This window comes from Xenopus laevis, chromosome 2S (assembly GCF_017654675.1).
Source record: "Xenopus laevis strain J_2021 chromosome 2S, Xenopus_laevis_v10.1, whole genome shotgun sequence".
Lineage (NCBI taxonomy): Eukaryota > Metazoa > Chordata > Amphibia > Anura > Pipidae > Xenopus > Xenopus laevis.
In genome coordinates, this window is record NC_054374.1 from 146845386 (window position 1) to 146864562 (window position 19177).

At 40.0% G+C, this 19177-nt stretch overlaps 1 pseudogene; it reads left to right on the plus strand.

Annotated features, from left to right (window-relative positions):
• The first annotated feature begins 11810 nt into the window (after positions 1 to 11810).
• Positions 11811 to 13209, plus strand: LOC108709015 (annotated as a pseudogene).
• Positions 13210 to 19177: the final 5968 nt, after the last annotated feature.

Consider the following 19177-nt stretch of genomic DNA (forward strand, 5'->3'; position numbering starts at 1 on the left):
GTCTAACATAATAGCCAGAACACTACTTCCTGCTTTTCAGCTCTCTAACTCTGAGTCAGTGACTTTAAGGGAGACCCGCATGGGACATAATTGTTCAGTGAGTTTGCTTTTCAGGTCACGTCAGATTCAAAAGCAAACAATTACGTCCCATGTGCCGTCCCCCCTTCAAGTTACTGACTGATTAACAGATATGCCAAAGGGCAACCAGCACCCCAAAAATGTATTAAATTTTGAGATTAAAGGAGACATTTTGTGTAAAAAATAAGAATGTACCAGTGCGTTATAAAGTAGTGTTTCAGGCTAATTTATTGAATATTTCTGCAAAAACCCAAATAATCCCTCCCTTCTCTTCCACTTCCTTCTCCCTGAATTCCCAGGCTGTGCAGGGGAGCCGGCAGCACTCACTGCACTGTAGGATAAGAACCAATCAGCAGATCCTGATAGGGAACTGAAGCCTGTCTGTGCCTGTGTGACTGCAGGACTGTGATTGGCTGTCTCCCTCCCACTGTGCTTCTGGCAGGGACCATTAGGAAACATTAACTTACCCCTCATTTTTCAGGGACCAGTAACCTATACTGTATAATAATATTAGTTTTTAGCACCATGTAAAAATGCTTAAAAATGGAATGCAGGGGAGCACAGGATTGAGCGCTCATCAGTACAAGCCCTTAAGCTGGCCATAGACGCAAAGATCCGATCGTACGAATCATCGAATGATCAGACTTTCCCATCTCCCGACCTGCCACTAACCATTCAGATCAAAAAAAGTAGAAAAGAACAGATCAGCCGATGTTCTGCCCCTGACAGCAAGCGTACGAAAGTTATGTCCGACTAAGTATTTCAGATAATAGATCTGATACCTATTAGCTCATTGCTATTGTATTCTATTTTCCCTCAGTTTGTTATGTTCATATGAGACAAGCTTATATAGAAAGATGGATTAAAGTTAACCTAGTATTGTTACCCACGGTAGCACAATGTAGGCAGTACAGATTCCAGTAGTGCCACATGGGCATTCACAAGCTCAAAGTATTCTCGTATATATATGTTTGTTCTGCTGTAAAATACTATACATTACAGTTACACAGAGGGAGCAGTATTGGGACAGATTGTAAGGGAGGTAATCATTATATAAAGTGGGTTTTAGAGGCCTGCAAAAAATGTTTCTCAGATACAGAAGCAATTTCTGTCATTTTAATGGCATTTCTCAGGTTTCTTTTATCTTCCTCTCTTTTGTCGTAGGCAGGGCAGAAACAAGGGGTAGGCAGAATAGGCACATACCTTCTCTGCCTCCTACCCCTAGTCCAGTCCCCTCTCGCCCATCTGGCTGGCGTGTGTATCTGGCCAGCACATGTGTGTTTTTCACTAATGCGTGTGTCCTATTTGTGCATGCATGCGCCTACTGGGAGCTGCGACCAGCCAGGTTGCCTAGGGTAGGCTGAGGGTGTGCACATAAATGATCACAGCTATAAGGAATCCTGAGATTCTTTAGCACAAGGCCAGATGTGTTGTTTTTATGTTGCATTTTTTAAAAATTGGGCGTAAATACACAGAAACTGAACTTCCACTGAAACTAATGGAAAATGCACTATGGCAATTCTCACAGGGCACTTGCAAGCTGAAATCCGCCACAGGGCGACAGTATCGGTGTTTTTTAGCAGAAATGCCAATACGTCAAGAAACTACCAAATCAATAGACTCTATGGGATCTGCAAGTTTGAAACCACACTTTAGTAAATACGTAAATACGCAGTGTATTTTAAATATGGCGTACAAATTCTCGCGAGATAAATGACACATATACGTTTTTAGGGCCAGTGACGTAATTATGTTGCGTATTGAAGATCATTCCTTCTCCATCTTGCATGTAAATAGTTTTTCTATTTCTAAATATTTTCTATTTCCAGCCAGCGGAATAATGGGGAATGAGAACAATGAGAAGTTCATGTTGGGAAAATAAACCTATATGTGTATGGCTTAGTGGTGTATTTATACCCGACTGAGCTTTTTTAAAAACGCGATGTTAAAAAAGCCATGTCTGGCCTTGCACTTACGTTATCCCTGCCTGGTGTGTAACGTGGTTCCTAATAACTTTTAGTAATCACTGGTCGAATCGAATTAAGGTACACACCTCCATCACAAATGAGTGAGGAATTATAGTTGCACACATTTAGAGGAGAATAATTTGGAGGTCGACTTGGTCTTGCAGAAGAACACAGTTTATTAACAGTGACCAATAGAGTTTCCCCAATAATTACAATTACACACATCCTAAGACCTATTTAGTCCTAGTTTCCTTTTTCACTTCCCTGTTTGTCAAGGCACCACTGGGGCACTGGCCCCTTCCTTACTCCTTGTTGGAGCCTCAGCTGCTTAACTAGCCTGGCCTACCACTATCTTTCACCACCAACAATGAGTTCAATGGGACTAACTTACCACTATCTAACATAACTACTGACACCTTCAGGTACATCCCTGAGTTAAAAGGGCTTAAGCTCCCTGGTGTCATTTGCTTGTCTTCCCACATCAACCAAAGAGAAAGTGTAACACTGCTCTCTCTCCTTGAAGATACTTTCTTAGCGCCACAGAGCAGAACTGGTCTAGAACCTCATCATAGGGATCCCCTACCTAGGAGCACCATCTAATGGCTGGAACCAAAAATATACTATTTACACATAAACCTTTCAATTCAGCTTCTGATGTTGCTTTTTTAGGAAAAATATTTGAGAAGTTATCTGAGCAACATGAAATTGCTTTAAAGGTTTGCTGTATGTATTTATATATAGCCAACATATTTTTATCCATACAGGGATCTTCCAAAAACCCACGAAGATCCCTTGAAACTCTGGTTTCTCATCTGGTGATGCATAAATGTGTATATAAATTGTACAGTATATAAAATATAATTCTGTGGGGTTTTCCCATTGGTACCAGCTTAATAACATTGGCATGGCTTGCTGAGCAGCACCACTGGCACATAAGGTATTAGGCAGATAAAGTTCTCTAGGTTCTTAGTTGCCAGATGCAAAACATCAGCCTGTGTGTGTCCCTCCCATGAGTGACCGTAAAGAGCAATTATTTTGCGTCTGCAGATATTCTGCTGCGAGCCCCACTCAGGTATTGCAGTCTGCCTGCAAAAATATCATGTCTATGGCACTAATAAATTTAGACTTTTTCAGGCACAGCTATTCCCACTCCATGAAGCATACAACTTGGTTTGGTGCCTACGGCACATGCAGATGAAGTTACTTGCTTGAGGCTACAAATAGCACAGTAATGAAATTTTGGATTCATGACTTAACCACAGTGAGGCCCTTCTTACTCCTCTAGAGACAAGCACCACAGGAGAGCAGCACTGCATGGGAGGCAGAGTTCCTAGCATTACAAACCAATGTATATTCAACATGCAGCAGACATGATTTCCACTCTAGATAACATATCTGAAGGTATTCATGTATCCTTTGATATCACTCCTTGCAGTGACTTGTGATCTAGGCAGAATATTACATGCACCAGAAGTGGAACCTTTTAGCCCTGCTGTTATAACAATTCTCTTTATAAACTGAGCACATGCATCCTTTTTATTGTGGTTCTTGAATGGCAGGCAGCTTATACCTCCTTTTAGGTTTTAAGACAGCTCTGTGTTTATGACAGCTATGCTATAGAAGGATTAGGAAGGGGTAAGTCTTAAACAGGTTAAGCAAATACACAGCCAACACTTGTCCACATTAACTAATAAGATGTTAGAGCTCATTTACACATGCAAGGGTGGTTATGGTAATAGAAATGCAAATGTTGAGTCACTGACGCAATTCAGGGAGTGTAACCTGGTGTCTTAAGGTGGCCATAGACACACAGATCCTATCGTACGAATCGAGGATTCGTACGATTTTCGGATTGTGTGTGGCGTGTGCCGACATCTTTCGTCCGTCGGAGATCGGTCGTTTGGTCGATTGGTCGATTGGTCAGGTTTGATTTTGACCCAACCGATCCCGCCGGAGCCCACAGCACATCGTAATTGGATCGTTCAGCCATATGGCCGAACAATCAGATTGCCGCCTATATAACCATGTTTGTTAATGGCATATTGGGGAAAGATCCGCTCGTTTGGCCACACACCTTTAAGCTGGACATAGATGTTGAGATTTTTAAAAGATCAGATTGTGATCGTGAGACCAGGGTCTTCTCAGAAAGATCGTACGATCGTATGAATTTACTTACCATCATCTAAAAAGACCAATTTGCCAGGAAAACAAAGGGAGCTGCCTGCTTGGCCCAGCAAACATAGAGAGATTGCACTGGGACCGACAAAGATTTTTTGACCTGACCGATCAATTTCCTGCCAGATGTCGGCCGAAAAATCGTAAGATGTACGATCGTTCGAATCCCACTAACCGCACAATAATTTCGAAGGATTGGTCGGGCTTCCCTAAAATCGGTCGTTCGGCAAGAAGAATCGTCGCGTCTAGGGGAGCTTTAGGGGGCATGGACATGACCATTCAAAAACTGACAGTAATGGAATATTCCAGATTTAACGTTATCAGGAAAACTACAGTCTACTAATACTGTGTAATAGAACGTGAATAGCTTTAAACATGGTAACCATGAAACTATGTTGATTGAGCTAGTCCTATACTGAGCACAATACAGTTGGATTTTAGGGTATAATAAATAAAATATTATGATTATGTATATATAGCACCAATAGTTCATGTTCATTGCACAGATATAAAAAGCAAAGTAATCTTTAAGATCATTGAGCATATGAGTAAGTGCCCCTATAGGCACGAAAAGCGTTAGGCCTCCATGTCCTAATAAACAATTTTGCATTTTCATAAACTTCTGAATGATTTTTTGGAGGGACTCACACCTATTGGTTTTCTTATGGATATGCACCCATGGACTGGGGAGAACTGTGAGTATATCCTCCTTCCGATATTTCAATTTGTTTATACATATTATCAACATCCGATTTATTGTGGTAGTGTTCACATTGGTCCCGGGCAACGACCTTATCTTTCTCTAAGATAATAAATATACAACTTTTTTTGCTGTGAGCAAAACTGACTGCCTGGCGAATTTTTGGGCCTCCTCTGACCAATATCTGGCCAAAAATCAGGCAGATCTCTATCGAGCAGGTTTGATTTTCCCACCCAATCAAGGACCGCATTGGCTAGTTGATGCAGCCCTCGTCCCATAGGCTGGTATTCCCTTCATTGTAATACTACTGTTTGGCCCTAGGTCTGAACGATTGGGTTAGCCAAATATCGCCCACCTTTGCTGGGCATATCGGGAGAAAGATAGGAAGGGTAGGTGCTCTGTGACTTAAGAATTGGATGCCAGAAGGTTCTTGAACAAAACAAACAGCAATAGGCTTTATTCTCTTAAGCACAAATCAGGGTTTTTTATACTCACAATCCTCTGAACTTTATCACATACATGTCAGGTAATATCACACCATTGCTCTGTCTTTTGGCCTCCAAAGATTCAGTATGTTGGAGGCTTATGGCATAAATACAGCCGTGTGATTTACTATAAAGATCTGACATAAAGATAAAAAGAAAAGCGGAGTCAGCTTCTTTTTAACAATGTTATAATTACCAACAGAGATGCATATTCATTTAGCCTCATAATGCAATGATATGGAAAAAAAACAAATGCCCACACTCTCAATCTTTCCAAAAAAGTATGTCGAGCTTTGATGTGGTGTCTCCGCAGGCGCAGCGTGTCACCTTGTGTGAGTTGCAAGCCCAATTACAAGGCGATGAGCAGCAGTGGATTGAGTGGAATGAAGAAGGGCTCGACTAGAATCCAAGTTGAAAACAACGCCTTCCATGTTACTCTAGGACACATCTTCAAAATGCTCGAGTAATTAGCACAGATCAGATGGATGTCGGCATCCTGGGGGGAAATAAATTGGAATCTGTGGGATTAAGGCTTTGCCTTGTGTTGCACAGTGATCAAATAGAGGCAAAGGAAAAGCTTTTGAGTTTTGCTGTCTGTTACTATATGAATTTGTGAAAATCCCCAATGAAATTAATTAGGAAAAAATCACTAGGTTACTTAATAGTGCATTTGATGTTAAACTTAAAATTACTGAAGACAGAATGGAGAACATGGCCAAAACAGACTTTGTAGTTTCCCATTTATTCTGTATAATAGCATGGTTCAACCAATAGTCCTGTCGCTACCATGTGTGACCAACCTTTGGCTGTTGTTGGTAATGGGAGTTGTTTTTCAACAATAATACAAGGGCCACAGGGTGGCAGCAACGTAACTAGAGGGGGGCAGGCCCCCATGCCCCCCTCTGTAGGCCCGGAACCGCCTGGAATTCGTGGCGCACAAACTGCCGGGGGGCCCTGAGGGGGTGCGAGCCCTGCCCCAATCGCACCCTCTGCTCCCCCGGTAGTTACACCACTGCAGGGTGGGAAATGCTGGTATAAAGTACTGCTGTGGTCATCTTGCTGTTATCTCCACCTGAAACTACTGCCAAAGGAACGTGCTGGCCTAGTGCAAACTGGTGGTCGGCTTTATTTGATTTGCATTCAGTTAGGTATACTGACAGACTAAAAAAAGGCAGCGGAAAAGGATAAGGGACGCAAGAGATGTAAAAGGGCAATATTTATGTAAATATATATTTCAGTTTGGTAAGATTCTTTAATATGTCATTCAATTTGATATAAACTATCTGTTGCTTAAGTATTCATTTTGAGGGTATAGTTTTCCTTTAAGTTTGGAAGGGGTTAAGTCATTAGAAGAGAGACATGTCTTCATATTAGGGAATCCATATTGCTACCAGCTATGTAAATGTTCCCTAATCATTATGCAAAGTCCCCCCAAGGTGTCTGTGACTGAACAAAGGGGCTTCCTCGATACAAATTCTAGCTGTCATCACAATGATGGGGAGTTTCTTACAGAGAGAAATGACTGGATGTTCTGCTCATTAATTGCCTGGGAAGCCCAGTAGTCACATTCTTGCTAGAAGGAATATAAAATAAAGATATTTTTCGGGTGGCATATTCTGCGTGAAATGCTTTTTTTTTTCTATTCCAAATATTTTGACAGAAATTTTTTTTGGAGAGAACACAAAAAAAGTAATCCAGAGACTCAGCTTTTCTAATTAGATGCACAATTGTATCCCTTCTCATGCAAGAACATTAATGGGGCAGATTTATGAAAGGTCAAATTTAAAAAACTTCAAAATTTGAATTAAAAAAGACCAACCAAAATTTATTTAAAAAATGTAAAGGTTTTTTTTGGCCGAATAGGTCAGTTTTCGCTCGAATTCGAATCGTAGAAAAAAAAAAATCCTTTGGTTTTCCAAAGTCCACCAATTGACTCCAAATAGGTTCTAGGAGGTTCCCCATAGGCTAAAACAGTAATTCGGCAGGTTTTAGATGGCAAATAGTCGAAGTCCAATTTTTAAAGAGACAGTACATGATAGATTTCGATATTCAAATTTTCTAATTTTTTCTGAATTCGAATTTTCACTTTGACCTTTGATAAATTCACTGTGATAGCCACTTCCCGGAGGTGGGTGGGTCAGCCCAGCTGCATAGCCTGCCCTGGGCCCTGCACCAGTTCCGTTACTGTGGGTATGTGCCAGTTACACTGTCTTATGCAATTTATCTTGGCCATAGGGTTTAGAGCATGGAAATGACCATTAATATTATTTTTTAAGAGAAACTGAATACATTAGATTTATACCACAATACCTGCATGTGTTCTGTCCTAAAATTAAAATAGAGGAGTAAGCATGTCTAGACATGGGGGATGTGGGCAATAATCACCCTAACCAACAGGCCAAACCCTTTTACAGCATCAGAAAGATGTATGAGAAGGCTGACTAGGCTCATAAAAGATATTGAGTTTCTCAATTCTCTATACTTTGGCTATGCAGGTGCAGTAGGGAGTCCCACAAGTCCTTTGCAACAATCCCAAATTGTATATCTGTAGGGAACCATAGGGTTAATAGCCCCTATGGCTTTAAATCCCTACAGGTCCAGTTCCCTTAGTTGCTGGCCAGAAGGGAATGTATTGCATATGAATGTAATTTGCATATGGATTTTATTGGCTAGCAGGTAGGGTGACCACTTCCTGCCTCATTTTGATGTAGTGCTGGGCAGGCCCGGACTGGGTCTTTGCAAATGCCAGATTGGCTGCTGTAAGATGCCATAGAAAGTGGCTATTAAGTGGGCTGGTGGAGGCTGTTTTGGCCTCTTTTTACTTAGAATGCAGGGGCCTATTTTGAATTCCAATCCAGATCTGGTGCTGGGGAAGGTGTGGCACTTTCTTTTTGCCTTCCACCATAGGAACAGAGTGCATGTCTGCTGGATGCTTGGGCCTGGGCATGGGACCAGGTAAAGTTGGGGTACAGGGCCCTGTGAATGAGGCTTAAGATAGTGGCAGGTGTAGCTAAAGGGCGAACAAAACCAAAGTTACATAGAACATCTATACATCTATAACATAGTAAATGTGTACAGTATTTAAATGTGAACTACCCTTTAAAAAAAAAGGACAATAAAAGTGTTGAAACGGTTTCCTGACTGATATATAACTAGCACCTTGACTTTGAGTCTCACTTTATTTCACACTTTCAGATGAAGGGCTTCATGTTTAATAGATATATAGGTGTTATTTGTTAACAGAGTTGGACAAATCTTACAAGAATTCAGCAGGTGGCAGTGTAAGCTCAGGTATAATATTCACATTCTCTTTATAAGTGTTTTCCAAAGTTATTTTTGAAGCTCATTATGTTGTACTTGTATTTCCTTCCAGATAGTATTATGGCCTTATACGCTACTTCTTTATTTAACATATAATTGAATATTTACATCGTAGCACAAATACGTTTTTTTTTCTTTCATATTCATGACTTTAAAACTAGCAGGAAGTTTATAATATATATATATATATATATATATATATATATATATATATATATATATATATATATAATATCAAAACAGGGGGGTTGTGGGAGCACTCTAAAGGCTTTAAAGTATATATATATATATAAGTATAATAAATGCTATTGCATATGTAACCAAAACAGGGGTTATTTTGTTACAAAGTTATGATCATAAAATTGATAAGCCACCATACCACGTCAAGGTAAACCCCAAATGGCGGTACCTAACTTGTTTTATATTTTATGTGCATTTTAGCATTACCTGTAATCAATGTCTGTTGAACGCTGTTTTTTCACTGAGGGCTAAATCCTCCCCAGCCAGCAATCAGGCTTTTAAAGGAGAGATTTTAAAAAAAATTTTAAAAGCATAGGATCACCACTAGTTTAAAGGGGGGGTATGGGGTGCTACAACCACTGAAGCTATGCCACAGCTCCTGGCTAAATATGGTATGGTGGCTTATCAATTTTATGATCATAACTTTGTAACAAAATAACCCCTGTTTTGGGTACATATGCAATAGCATTTATTATACTACTTATATATATACTTTAAAGCCTTTAGAGTGCTCCCACAACCCCCCTGTTTTGATATTGTGTATATATATATATATATATATATATATATATATATATATATATATATATATATATATATATATATATATAAATAAAACCAGTGAAGAGCCAGCACTCTCGAATAAAGTGTTTGTTTGCCTGGGTGCACGATCAATATAATATCTCCATCCATCCAAAGAAGATCAGCACTCTCTTTGCAACAATAAAATAATTGATTCTTATAACAGGGAATGCTGGTCTGAGAATAATTGGTATATATATATGTATACCAATTATTCTCAGACCAGCACTCCCTGTTATAAGACCCCCCTTGTGTTGCCCCCCACAAAACCTGCCTGCTGTTTCTGCTTACCATGTGTAAACTTAAAAAGTAGGGATGCACTGAATCCAGGATTCGGTTTAGGATTCGGTCAGGATTCTGCCTTTTTCAGCAGGATTCAGATTTGGCCAAATCCTTCTGCCTGGCCAAACTGAATCCAAATCCTAATTTGCATATGCAAATCAGGGCTAGGGAGGGAAATCACCTGACTTTTTGTCACAAAACAAGGAAATAGAAAAAAATTCCCCTTCCCATCTCTAATTTACATATGCAATTAGGATTCAGTTCGGCTATGCATCCTGGACTCAGTGCATCCCTAGTCTGGAGATTCACAGGACTCAGTCACTTACATATGTTGATTGGTAGGTTTAAAAATCCCATTTGGACAAGGAACTTGTTCATGTGGTCCTCACCCTATTGGCCTGCTTGTCCTTTCATTGTCATTCGATTGTTTGGCCCTTAGTCCAAATGATCAGCTCATCCCGATAACGTCAACCTCAAGGTGGGTATATCGATAAAAGAGGAGTAGATCTTTACATGTATGGCGCCTTTTACTCTGCACATTACAGAATGGGGTGGTAATGGTATTAATGAAGCCCTAATAGGGAATAGATTTCTGCTGAATCTTTTAGGAAGTAAAATGACCCATTAACTTAATGAGTGAGGTTGTTGCGTTAGACAGTTTAGGGAACACACATTACTCTTTGTATGAGAAACTAAAGAATGTTTGCCCCCACACTTAGCACCTGTCACCCAAATATTCTTACTGTATGAATACTATTTTGCTAGCTCACAGTTCCTGTAAGATTCCATGGGCATTAGTCTTTAGTGAAAGAAATAAAGGGGCTTTTATTGGATCACAATTATGTAGGGTCTGGGGTTTGGGTTGGTCATTTTATAACATCAATCTTGTTGCTCTGGAACCAGGATTTTCGCTCGTTTACTGTTGTGTTTGGGGTCGTTGTCTTGTTGAAACTCCCATTTTAAGGGCATTTCCCTCTTCAAGTATTTTAATGTATTGAAACTTGCTGCTTGTGCCACCATGCTTCAGTGTCTTCATAGTGTACTGTGGCTTGAATCCAGTGTTTGTGGCCATAGACCAGAAAAGAATAGTGATGGGCGAATTTATTCGGCAGGCGCATATTCGCGGCGAATTTGCGCGATTCGCCGCCAGCGAATAAATTTGCGAAACGTCCATGAAAATTCGCGGCAAAAATTCGCCGGCGTCAAAAAAATTTTTACGAAAAAACGGCTGCCGGCGTCAAAAACGGGCTCCGGCGTAGAAAACGGGCGCCGGCGTCAAAAACGAGACGCCAGCTGTTTCGCGAATTTCGCGTGAAATTCGTCGCCCATCACTAGAAAAGAACAATCTTGTTTTTATCAGTCCACAAAATGTTGCACCATTTCTCTTTGGGTCAGTCAATGGGACAAATTCACTAACCTCCGGAAATTCGGCAGGCACAGCTTCGCTCACATTGCCACACTTCGCCAGGCGAAAATCCGCCAGGACAACGCTAATTCACTAAAATGCGAAGTTGTGTCCAGGGCACCGAACAATGGCGAATTTTCGCTAGCGTTAATTTGGCAAGCACAACGAAGTTGCGCTGGTGTTGGCTAATTTGCATATGGTGGGAAGTTAAATTTCAATGGACGTATATGTTGCAGCAAATACATTACACTACACAAGCCCAGGGAAACTTAATAAAGACAATAGAGTTGTTATATTGCACTAAACATGAGCCCAGTGTATAGTTAATGTGCCATATGTTAGGAAATGTAGGGGGGAAGCCAGGTACCCAAAAAAAAATTTATGATCTTTTGCAGCCTATCACCCTGAAAAACGGAAAAGTCGCCAGCATTTTTTGGGACAAAGAAAATTTTTCAATTTTATTTTAAGAACTCCTACTACTCTATTGTACTTTGCCTGGTCTGAGGTGGCGAAGGCAAATCTGGTGTAAGAGGTAACGTTCATTAAAATCCGCATTATAGTGAATATGCGTAGTTATGTCCATTCGCCAGAGCGAATATTCGCCTGTCGTTAGAGTGCGAAGTAGCGCTAGAGTCTATCTCCTTCGTTAACGAATTTACACCATCGTTAGTCACTTCACCCTTCAGTAAATTTGCCCCAATGTGTTCTTTGGCAAACTGCAAGTTCTTCAGCACACGTCTTTTTCTCACCAATGGGACTTCAGAACAATGTCTGAAACGACCCCTTTTTTCTCCGAGAAATGCACTATAACCAGCAGCACAACATTTGCTCCTTCCTTAAATAAGGGCTGAAATTGACACCTGTTTTTCACCGAATGAATGAGCTCACTCATTGAACTCCACACGGCTATTATTTGGAAGAATTATTAATTAATGATTCAATGACACAGAATCAGCAGCATGTCATGACTGTTGGGTCTGTTGGGTTTCTATTACTCTACTACACCTACTAGTAAATTATTTGCCATGTAGAACTACAATTTCTACCCAAAATAGTGATTGATCAGGTTAGTGATGTCGGACTGCTATTATTTTGAACACAAATGTGAGTGTATGTTTATTCTTTTTTTCTGTATTAAAAGTTTGTTTTTTTCTTTTCCATTTCCATGGCAGGAGGTGCAGAAACAAGAATCTCTTTGCTTCAATGTTGAATTTGTCATAGCTTTGATCCTTGTGTCACATGGGGATTGGCACATAAGGAAAGCATTCATTTTCCTGCCCTGTTTAGGTGGCCTATTAAGTGTTTGTATTTATTGTGCAATTGCATTTTTCACTTTTCCCCTTGCAGTTTTATACCTCTCCTATATAATGAGTGGATTTATGGGTGGCTTTGCCACATTTATAAAGGGTTGCTTTTCCTACTTTGCAGATCTGTCTCTCAACAGAAGAATATACAAATAGTGTTTATGGATATGGTCCTGGGAGTTTCCAGAAGACTTGCCGGGGTATTTTATACAAGAATTAGGCTTTAAGTGGTCCTTTTTAATCCCGGGACTATTAAACATCATTAACATTTGCTATATTTGTTTTTTTACTGGGAGAAACAGTGAAGAGTGGTGCTGAGTAAAGAAAGATTTGCAGAACTCTTAACTACTGGAGTGTACCTACTCTTTAGAAATGCATCTTGCAAGAAACGTGTGGTGCTGACTCCCTTGCTTTCATGTTGCATTTACTGGCAAATTTGGAGCAGTCAATCTGTTTACATTGTTTGCCCCTCTGTGCTGGGATTCCGTACGTTGGATGGGGCTTGGCCTTCTCCACATTATGTTTTGTGGGAAGCTTTATTGGAGTCTATTTATTTTCTAGCTGCCTGAAAGATGCCTACATTGTCTTCATTGGAATGACATTGTGGATTGGAGGGTTCATTTTAGTTGCCTTTTCAACCGCAATGATCGCCATGATGCTCAGTAAGTAGTGCTAGGTAATCCTATAAGGGTTTGCTTTTTGCACACTGTCCTCCTTGCTACTTGAATTTCCGCACAGAGCGTAAAGACCCTCTGAATATAGCAGCAGCCCCCTGAATATAGCATTGGTTGCATTTGACTGTATTGTATTCATTAGGGGCATGAGGACATGTAGGCACATGTGGGAATGTGCTTACCCCCTTAGGGGTCGAATTTTGAATTCATGTGAGTTTTTTAAAACTCTCATTAACTCCCATAAATTCGAAATTCAACCAATCAAAATGTATTAATAAAATCGAATTTTCTCAGTTTGGACGAATTGAACTTGAATCCAATTTGATATGAATTAGAAAAACTTGATTCGAATTTATGAACTCAATTTATAAACTCAAATTTATCAACTCAATTTGAGTTATTTTCCTCAAATGTCAGGAAGGCTGCAAACATCACCAAATTGATCCCTGGACCTCTCTCATTGACTGATACAGCAATTTGCAGGTTTAAGGTGGCGAATAGTCGAATTTGAGTTCTTAAAGGGCCAGAGTAAGATAAATCTCGCAATTTGAATTAAAAATCGAATCAAGTTTGGATAATTCACCATTCGAATTTGAGAGTTTTGACCAAAATAAAATTCAAAAATTCTATTTGAATTTTCACTTTGACCCTTAATAAACCTACCCCCATGTCTAATGTTTAGTTTGCAAGTGAAAGAATGGCTGCTTAGGCAAGTTTAAGGGCAATTTAAGATGAAAAAGGAGAAAAATCACAGGTTACTTAGCAGATAACAGATAAGCTCTGTAGTATAAAATGGGATTCTTCAGAACTTCAAAACAGAATTTGTTAGATAATGTAGTGTATAATGTAGTGTCGCGCTATACAGGTATGGGATCTGTTATCCAGAATGCTCGAGACCTGGGGTTTATGGGATAACAGTGGCCTATGGTGTTAGTTTAGAGTGAAAAGGGAAAGGAATAGAGATGGCAAATAAAGGGTATATAGATGCAATATTCAGGAGAATGTTGTACTGGGTCCCTTTAGCATCTGAGCTTTAAAGGGGTAGCTCACCTTCCAAACTATTTTACCATCTAGGCACACTTTCCTTGCAAACTTTGACACAGAGTATAGTAGGTTCCCGGGAGGCCACCTTTGCTTGCAATTCATCCAAACATTAAAATGTGCAAATGCGAGAAGCAGTTTTTGGCGCATGTACCTTAAATTAATCTGTCAATTTTTTATTTTTTTTACTTTTGATGCTTCCCAGTAGCAGCTCAGATCAAACACTCAAACTGTTACAGCTGTTCTACATTAGTTATAAGCAGCCTTAGAGGAATATCAGCAACTAATGTTTTAATTTAGTGATGTGCGGGCCGGACCAAAACCCATGGGACACACGTGACGTAGCCAGTTTTCAGCATCTACATTCTTAAACTCAGGCCCACCCCCCACCCGCCCCTTTTGTGACATCACTATGGGGTGAGTCTATAAATAGTGGGGGAACAGGGGCCGGGTGATGGTTGGGAAGGGGTGGGTTGTGGTCAGGTATGGGTTGTGAATTTCTTGACTCGCACACCACTATTTCAATTGTAACTGGGAACTATACTAAAGCTTAGCTGTCTTATTATAGCATTGTCTAAACCTGATACTAAAAATGAACCTCCCATGGAAAGGCATTTTGGTGCCATGTCCACACATCATTTTTTCACATAAAGAGGATTTTGATTGTCAGGAGCTTTAAGGTTATTATGATACTTGTGTGATGACTAAATGAGCTAATAATAGCCAGCTGGAATTAGCTGCACTTACGTTACCTAGTGCAGCTCTAAATTATTTCTTATTTTGTTTTATATAGAAAAATTCATTCCTTATACATAGGAAAATAATCCAAGGCTGGGTCAGCTGCTTCCTGTTCCTGAGTGAAAACACATATATATATATATACATCCTGTTTGTCATTCCCATATTCATGATATAACCAGTACACATCCCAGCCAATGCCAGAGCTTTTATGTACATTTCTTTCTAGATTTTTCCAATATACACGTACAAAACATTGACAAGGGAAATGGGGCAGGAACAAGCACTAATAACATTTGCTACAGAAGAAGGAGAAAGAGAAAAGACACCTGGAGAATCACAATTTTGCTTGACATCATATCCTTATGCACACAAGATATGCCAGGCACAGGCAAATATAATGCACAGGACTAAACAATTCGGATCCTTATTAACACTAAACTGGCAGAGCCAGTTCTTTTCTTATACAGATTAACTATAAACTGAAACCTGTGGAAGCGTACCCTTTATGCACATAGATATCATTCATTAGAAGATACTTAAAGGGGAAATATACTGAAATAAAAACTTCTAAATACAATCAATTAAAAATACTGCATCATTTCTGAAATAATCAAGTTTATCTTCACTATTCCACTCTCATCATCTGTTTCTCTTCATTCTGTCTTCATGCAGCAGTTGGGTGTCAGATATTCATTGACAGTTACATCCAATATATCTTATAGGGGGGCTCCTTTCCTAGCAGATGAATTAGAGATCACTCAAATAACTGATTCCAATACAAAATCTAACGAAAATAACTGCCTTTTGCACAAATTCTGCACGTAGAGTGAGTTCTAATACATCTTCTAGGCAAAAGGAGCCCCTCTATAAGATATATTGGATCTAACTGTCAATGAATATCTGACACCCAACTCCTGCATGAAGAGAGAATGAAAAGAAACAAATGCTGCGAGAGGGATAGTGAAGAGAAACTTGGATTATTTCAGAAATGGTACAAAATTTTTAATTGATTATATTTAGAAAACGTCTTATTTCAGTGTGATGAATCTTATATTACATTTTTCATGATAGTTCCCCTTTAATGAAGAAGTTGGATAGATTTTTAGCAAGTGAGGAAATACAGGGTTATCGAAAGTAGTTCTTCGTACAAGTTGATCCAGAGACTGGTCTACAGAAACGGAACTAGAGGGGGGCGGGCCCTGGCACAGGACGCACAGCCGGGCCCCCCTCCGTACACCCGGGAATATGCGGTGCGCAGACTGCCGGGGGGCCCTGAGGGGGTGTGGGCCTTGGCCCACTCGCACCCCCTGCTCCCCCCAGTATTTCCGCCCCAGCTGGTCTAATCTTGGAGTCCGGAAGGAATTGCTCCCTCTCTGAAGCAAGTTATAGAGGCTTGAGAAGGATGATCAATATAGGAATTACAGACTGACACTAATCTGTAACAATTGTAGAAAGACTAATGACAGTTATTATAGTATAAAAGAAATGCAGTTTATGTTACATGTCTCAAACAATCATATTTAATAGCCTTACGCATTTTGTGCACTTAATCATAGGCTGTGATTAAGAACCCATAGGTGGCACGAAGTGTTAGGCTAGTTAATTGTTTGAGACATGTAAAAAATAAATTAGATTGCCAATTATCTTTCTACAATTCTTGGAATCTGGGTTAGTGCCAGTCTGCAATTTCTACATTGATTGTCTTTTTCCCCCTTTGCTGAAGGTCTGGGGAATGTTGAACCCAGCAGTGTTGGTCCCACCTATCCACACCCATCCGCTGCCTGCATGGGCTCACCCTGCTCCCTGATCTTCCCCATCCCTGCCCTAATTGAAAGAACATATATGCGGGTCGGGGGGCTCAGAGGGGGGTTACAGCTGGGTTGGGGGGTCTGGAGGGGGGTTGTGAGGGCACCTGTGTTGGAAGTGCCATGTGTCCTATTGGTCTGCACTTTAGTAGGGCATTGTTAGTGCTATGTGTGAAGGGTCCCTGTCAACCATATGTCTGACCCAGATACTGGCTATGCCCAGAACCTAGCTAACAGTGCTGAGTCACTCTAACCAATGCCCACAATAAGCTTTAGTTTGCTGGTTTGGCTATAGATAAATATTGTATATCAGTAGCATCATCTAATTAAGGTAACATCGGTGTCTTTGACTGAGCCTCATACTGTTCTGTCTGTACACGTGCATGGGCCATGATCTGTGCAAAATTTATCTTTTTGCTTTTTCAGCATTGAGTAGTTCTTTTTGGCTTTGCTGTCTGTGTGATCATGTTGCATGATCTTATGCCCACAAGCCAGTCATTTTATCAGCTTTTCATTTCAGTAGAGATATGTATACCTGAACCAACAAGTGTATTTTTTTAGTTGTAATATCGGTGTGTAGGTGCATCTCAGGTAATTTTGCCTGGTCATGTGATTTCAGAAAGAGTCAGCACTTTAGGATGGAACTGCTTTCTGGCAGGCTGTTGTTTCTCCTACTCAATGTAACTGAATGTGTCTCAGTGGGACCTGGGTTTTTACTATTGAGTGTTGTTCTTATCTACCAGGGAGCTGTTATCTTGTATTAGGGAACTGCTATCTGGTTACTTTACTTTTGTTCTGTTGTTAGGCTGTTGGGGGGGGGAGGATGGGGAAGGGGGTGATATCACTCCAACTTAGCTGTAAAGAGTGACTGGAGTTTATCAGAACACAAGTCACATGACTGGGGGAAACTGGGAAACTGACAAATCCTGGCCGAATGTCGAACCGCATCCTGGATTCAGTGCATCCCTAATTAATACGTTAGTATTGTATTTTTCCCCATATATGTGAAAGGTACAGTGGCCTCTTCTATCACTAACACCGTGCTTATTATATCTCATTTTAGGATTTTGCTGCTCATTGGCTATCAAGAAAGGGATCATGTCCTACTAGTGAATGATGACACCAGTACTGAAGGTGGATCCTGATTGGCTGATTTACTGTGCAGGGTATATATAGCAGAACAACATTTATTGGATGTAGAGGGAAACTTTTTTTTGCACTTCCTCTTTCACGGTAGAAGAATGTGTGTTTAAAAAAGCTGTTTTCCTCATTCTTAAATTTAGTAACACTGAAGCCTTAAAGGGGGTGTCCAACTTTTCTCACAGCTACTCATAAAATGATAGATTATGATTCCCTGCGTATGAAAATATGTGTGTATTGTGTATCTATTTGGCTAGAATAAGATTTAGGTGATTTGTCTTTGGTTTTCCTACAATAGCCTACTAAATAAACTGTAATTTTATTATCCCAATGTTAACTAGAATGCACTGAGGACTTCAGATTAGTGATGGGCGAATTTGTCCTGTTTCGCTGAACATTTTTCGAATTTCCCGTGAAATTCGTGGAATGGTGAAAAATTTTGCGAAACGCCGCCAGTGTCTCTTATTTAGATGCCGGCGCACATTCGCCTGCAAAAATGCGCCAGCGTTCAAAAAAACTGGATGCTGGCATTCATTTTTTTGTACCCTGGCAAATTTTTTGCCAGTGAATTTTCACGGCAGTTTCGCGAATCTATTCACCGGTGGCGAAACGCGGGAATTCGCAGCAAAGTCACGCCTGCAGAATAGATCCGCCCATCACTACTTCAGATATTTACTTTTGTTTAAACAGTTTAATTTGCAATTGGTCTTTTTTTTCTGTTAGTGAGTTATTTTGCTTTTGTCTATCGATTGGGGGATTTCAACAGTGATCTGATTGTTTGTTGACAGTTTACCTACCCACCAGCCAGTGTTTTTAAAAATCATTATTAATAATAATATTATTACGACTACTGTGATGATGGCATCAATGACCACTATTTTACATCTGGAAAGAAGCAGAAGTAAACAATTTAAAAACTGTGAACAAAGACCAACTGAAATGTTCTAATACGTCACCCTATAAGATACAAATATTTAAATTAAAGATGGACTCTTAAAAAATAAATACATTTTTGTTTACTCGAAGTTCTATATAAAAGGCAGCATTGTGCCTTGTGCCTTTTTAAATTGTCACAGAACCCCTCAGTGACTTCTAATATCCTTATAATTTATAGTAGGGGGTACATTATCCCTTATATTATACATTATCCGTTATATTATACATGAACCCATGAGTGATACTCAGAGATCCCTGTATAACTCCTCAGTGACATCACATCCTGATTAATATGCGGTTA